General features: G+C 41.5%; 1 protein-coding gene across 2 annotated transcripts in view; it reads right to left on the reverse strand.

Moving 5' to 3' along the window:
- The window catches only part of KCNJ1 (potassium inwardly rectifying channel subfamily J member 1), a 63,138-nt gene extending 61,607 nt beyond the window's left edge, over window positions 1–1,531 (reverse strand). For both annotated transcript variants that reach the window (XM_007495119.2, XM_007495117.2), the window contains exon 1: window positions 1,316–1,531. The gene's annotated coding sequence lies outside the window, so the exon portion shown is untranslated. The remainder of the gene's footprint in view (window positions 1–1,315) is intronic.
- Between the last annotated feature and the right edge of the window lie 4,469 nt (window positions 1,532–6,000).

Raw genomic sequence — 6,000 nt, forward strand, 5'->3', positions numbered from 1 at the left:
TGGTTCCAAGACAGAAGAGTGGCAAGGATTAGACAAATGGGGATTAAATGACTTGCTCAGGGTCACAGCTAGAAAGTATCTGAGGCCAGATTTGAACCCAAGACCTCCTATCTATAGGCTTGGCTCTCAAGCTATTGGGTCATCTCACTGTTCATCCTGCTTTGTTTTTAAAATCATATCTGACTTACTTGTGGAATGTTGACATGTGAATGGAGTGCAAGAAGACAGGGCAAACCAAGTTTATATTTGACTCCAAACTAATCAACTCCTTCAGCATATAAGTGGAGATCAGAGTACCCACAGTGATATGTTCCTGATCTGTAGTCATGCACTGGTTTTCTTGTTCTATTTTAATTTGTTCAATGGAAGAAAAAAAATCTGGGGGGGGGGGGGATAGTTTTTCCATGGAATAAAAACACAAAATTCATATTGGTCATAGACTTTGAATGTCAAACACAGGTTGAACCAGTGTATATCAGGTCTAGAGAGAGGTTTTTTCTGGGCTGTGTTTCTGTTTTTTCTTGGGAACATATAAAATATACAGATTGGTCGAACACTTGACATCTGCTGGTGTTTTGAATTTGTTAGCTCTATAGTTAGAGGGCTAAATCAATATGAAGAACCTCCCATTCATTCCTCTCAGCCTTTGGGAAGCTCCTCTAAGAAGGTTCTCCCTGTTTTCCATGTAAGCACATTAAGCCACAAGACTTCTCCAGAACAGCAGGGTACAATCACCCTTCACCTGGCTAGACTTTCATCTCAGACCTCAACTGGCATCTTTAACCTCATTTTAGAGATGGGCTGCCCACACAGGGAGGTTTAGCCACCCAAGGCTAGCAGAGATGGAATTCCTGCCTAACCACATTGCTGGTCCCCAGAGAAGATGCTTCAGGACTAAGGGCATTTGTTTGGAGATGGTGAGTCAAGAGTCACAAATTGTCCCATACATCTCTTTAGCTTTACCAATGAAAGGAAGGAAATTCCAGCTTCTCTCCCACCCACCCCCCAACCTCCTTCAAATGCAATGTCATTATTTAAGAAAGACACTTTGGGTTGGCACCCAGTTTCAAAGCAGTGAAGTGTCAAGAAGTGACAGGAGGCACTTAGAAAGGAATTGTCTGGGGAAATAACAAAGCAGGAGATTAAGGTTTGGGGAAGTGGGGAAGGAAGGGAGAGGATGAATTCACCACATTCTGATCCAGAATGAGGGACTAGACAAATAATAGGGGTGGGGGAAGGGAAGGATAAATCTCCACTAGCTTAAATTCCCTCTTTTTTTTTATCCAAAGAAACAATATGGAACATCTCCCCTTACCGTGTGAGATGCAAGAGTTGCAGTCAGGGCAAAGCCCAGCTGTCCCACTATTTCCCCAAGTGAACAGCAGATTCCTGGAGTGACAGGTCCCTTGGTACTTTGGTCCAACAGGTCTAGTGTTTGCAGTGAGACAGCCTTAGGCCCTGATGGTTTTTATGAGTCAACAGGTCAGCTCAAACTGGTTGCCAGCTCATCTGTATGCAACCACACAGTAAGAGAGCAGTTTACTTTATAACCGGATTCAGCAAGAGTAGGAGTGGCTGGTTAAATGTGGTAGATAACATAAAGGTGTCGAGCTGCCAAGACTAATTGGGTGATTTGTTTATAAAGCCAAAGCTCAACACTGGGCACCTGAAGAAAGCCAATATTACACAAGGCTGACCTGGTCCAAGCTTTCCAGATGACTTGAAGTTATAGATGAATGAGTTTGAAACCCTCTTACAATTGGGATTCTTGTAGGTAAAGAGCGTGTGTGTAAGGAAGGCTTTGAACCGGCAATGTTTCCAGTATGTCTGGATTATCCCTTCACAGAATCACAAAATCTTCAAATCAGAAGGGACTGAGAGTATCGAGTGCAACCTGCACCGGAATAAGAGTCTCTTCTTGCACACCTTGGATGAGGGTGATACAGGGGAAAGAATACTGGATGTAAAGCCAAAGGACCTGGTTCAACTGCTATCGCCATCCACTTCATACCACTGGGAACTTAACGCCCCTGGTCCTTAATGTCTTCATCTGTAAAATGAGGGATTTAGACTAGATGGCTGCTGTGATGCCTCTGTCTCTAAATCTATTGTTCTAAGTAATCAATCATTCACTTTGTCTTTGCTTTTGAGAGATTTCTTTTTTAATTTAAATTTATTTATCTGTTACATAAAAATTGCCAGGTAATTCCCTCCCTTCCCTATTAGAGAAGTCATCATCTGACAAAAAGATAGATGTATATATCAAACTATATCTTGCTTATTGCTATTTGTCAGTTCTTTTTATGGAGTTGGATATACACAAGTCATTCTTCAAACGATATTTCTGTTCCTGACTATGATGTCCTCTTGGTTCTGTTCATTTCACTCTTCCTAATGTCATGTAGATCTGTCCATGTCTTTTTATTTTTTTTTTGCCCTTCATTTCTTATAATGTGGTAGTAGTTATTCTATCACAATCATATGCCATATGCTATTTAGCCATTATTAGGTATATTTCCTAAGGTAATCAGGGACAGAGGAAAAGGATCTATAAGGGGGCTTACTAGATAGAGGGCCCTGTCTGGAGATGGGAGGGGAGGAGGTTCTGGGTTCAAATCTTGCCTCAGATACTTCCTAGCTGTTACTCAGGGCAAGTCACTTAATCCTAATTGCCTTGCCCTTACCACTCTTCTGTCTTGGAACTGACACTTCACATTGATTCTAAGACAGAAGGTAAGGGTTTTAAAAGAAGAGAAGAAAGGAGAGGAGAGAGAAGAGAGGACAGGAGAGGAAAGAACTTATATGTTCTAACTATTAATAGCAGTCCTGTTTGTAGTGCTTTAAGATTTCAAAAGAATTCATTTTTCTGTGATTTTCTTATATATGGTCACTGACCCAGGAACTAATGTGGGTCTCTGACCTGCCAGAAAGGACCAATATAATCTCAGTAGATCCTTCCCTGACTCCTACCTCCTAACATACTCTAATGATCAGTTTCCAGGTCAAAGTTCTGCTCATCTAATGGGCAGTCCAAACTGTAAAGCGATAGCCTAATAGATCCACAGAGGTCCAGAAGGATGAAATAATTTGCCCAAGGTCACAGGGGCAGAGGCAGAGATGGAAGGGAAACCCAAGTCTGGACTCAATACAGCTATACCATGCATAGCATGGATGCTATTTCCATGGAGACATCATGAAATGAAATAGCTTTGTCAACCTGGTCAGATGTTTTCTTTAGGACTTGGTCACTGGAAAATAACCATTTCAATGCAAATTAAGATCAATAAATATTCAGTGGGAACCTACTCTGAGCAAGCCATTATTCGAGGTTAGCTAAGGGGAATGATGTGAAGATATGTGAGAAGCCTACTCTGTGGGGACCTCCTTTGTGTACTTTCACACTCTCTATTTTTAAGATATTTATCTGTGTATTTGGCTTATCTCAGCTACTATTTAGAAAGAGATAAAACAGGAACTCCAGCCATTATGTGGAAAGTCTGTAGAGAGGAATAAGAGTGCTCACCAGAGGGAGGGATCCACTCCAGATTAGATCAGGACAGCAGCCTGAGGGAAGTTTCCTAGGACTGGAAGCTTATCACAGCCAACTCTAAGAACTAAGGGCCAAATGAGATCTTGGAACAATGACCCTTTTGGACACTTTGAAAAGCCAAAGGTATAGACAGGCCAGTCTCCAGGGAGTACTTGGAGACTTTCTTCCAACTGGCCAGTCCCAAGCATTTAAAATCATTAAGCTGACTTAAGAGATCATAATTCAAGGGAGCTCATAGCCTCCTCCTCCCATCCCACACCAAGTTAGAACTGGTAGAGCATTGCCCCACTACCCAGGATATCTTTTGTCCTTTCCTTAAGGATCTGACTCATCCATCTCCCCCAGAACCTCAATAAACAAATACCACAGAGGAACAGCCTTAGGACATGTTTCAGGGGAGTTTAGACAACTTCAGACTAGGGTGGGGAGCAAAAAAGACTATAAGGAGAGGAAGATGTTTTTCATTCATATTTTGAAGACATACTAAATAAAAACTGCTCTCTTAGGTGAAAAGAAAAATGGCTGAATTGAGATTCCAGGGATTCTCAGAATCCGCTGGGCCTTTTTTGGGGGGTCGTCGTTCAGTCATGTCCAACTCTTTCAGACCCCATGAACCATACTATCCATGAGGTCTTCTCGGTAAAGATGGTGGAATGGATTACCATGCCCTTCTCCAGTGGATTAAGGCAGACAGGTTAAGTGACTTGCCCCAGGTCACATAGCAACCAGATTTTAGAGAACATTTATTCCAAAATGTACCTGACCAAGAATCCCCTCTATAGCATGCTGGGAACAGGGTTCATCCTGCCCCCAGTGATGGTTAAATCCTGACTTCCTGAAACAATGTGCTCCACTTTAGTGTTCTGTTGAGTTGTTACATTTTGCTGTCTATCACACCTAAACCTACTTCTGCAACTTCTCCTAGCTGTCTCCTCATGCAAAGCAGAATGAATCTACTTCTACACATGATGGCTTTGCAAGTGCTTTTTAAAAAATGTTATCATAGTTCAGCTGGCTCTGTGGATACTCAGACCCAGAGATGGGAGGTCCTGGGTTCACATCTGACCTCAGACACTTTCCAGCTGTGTAACTCTGGTAAAGTCACTTAACCCCAATTGCCTAGCCCATACCACTCTTCTGCCTAGGAAGCAGGATTTAACATTGATTCTAAGACAGAAAGTAAGGGCTTTAAAAACAAAAATTTATTGTGCTAAAATAATGTAGCTCTTTACAGTTTGCATATTTTTCAATTGAAATCAGGAAGACTCATCTTCATGAATTCAAATATAACATACATTTATTAGCTATGTGACCCTGGGCAAGTCCCTTACCCCTGTTTGCCTTGGTTTCCTCATCTGTAAAATGAGCTGGTGAAGGAAATGGCAAGCTATTCCAGTATCTCTGCCCAGAAAAATCCACATGAGGTAATGAAAAGTCAGACACAACTGAAAAAAATAACCCGTCCCTTACCTATGTTATGTCCAACCCAGGGAAGTAGGTGCTATTATTATCTTCATTTTACAGAGGAGGAAACAGAAGCACCTAGAGATTACATGACTTGCCCAGTTTTAAACTTCCAGATTTAAACTTCCAGATTCTAAATCTCTAGTATTCTACCAAACATATCCCCTAGCTGCCCCATCCCTGCCATGTTTCTTCTTGAGTCTATAGTTCTCTCTCTTGAAAGTTATCCTTTAAATTCTCTCCAGTTTTGATAAGTATTTTCTAAAATAAGGCAACCAGAAAAAAATCACAATACTTGAGAAGTGGTCTCATCTGAAACAGAATAAGTAAAAACAGGATAATCACCTCCCTCACTCTGAACTCTGAGATTCTCTTAATCCAAGCCAAGATGACATTAAATTTTGGCCTGCTCTATCACCCTGTTGACTTTTTCAGCTTTGCAATTCTCTAAAACCCCCAGATCTTTCTCAGAAGAATGGTTATCAAGCCTCACCTACCCCATCATGCTTTCAGGTGTTTGTTTTAATCCAGGTGCAGGCAACATGGTATTTTGAAAAGACTGACAGAGCTGGAGTTTAACAATAACCAGGGCAGAATGACCAGGCCTTTGGACCAGGGTGCCACATTTATAAGACATTGACATCATTAGTGATCATTCAACAGCTTAGTTAGCAAGAATAAGTACTTAAAATAGAAAAGCTACCAGATGGGCCTGGAGTGAGCTCCTCACAACCTTGTCCTACTCTTCTTCTCTCACACACATAGGAGCTTCCCTAGAAACAGTCAGTGTTCCGACATCTGTCTACTGTCCCTTTCTCCTTCCCCCAACAGATGCTTGACCCAGCTCCTTGAGCCAGGCACCATTTGGAATATTTTCCGAAAGTACAAAAAAATTCCTAGTCCTAATTGTGATGTAGAATCAGGAGACCTGATTTCTAATTCGACCTAAGTCAGTTGCTTGTGGTGATTATTTCTCTTTGTATTAA

Source organism: Monodelphis domestica, chromosome 4, assembly GCF_027887165.1.
Source record: "Monodelphis domestica isolate mMonDom1 chromosome 4, mMonDom1.pri, whole genome shotgun sequence".
Taxonomy (NCBI): domain Eukaryota; kingdom Metazoa; phylum Chordata; class Mammalia; order Didelphimorphia; family Didelphidae; genus Monodelphis; species Monodelphis domestica.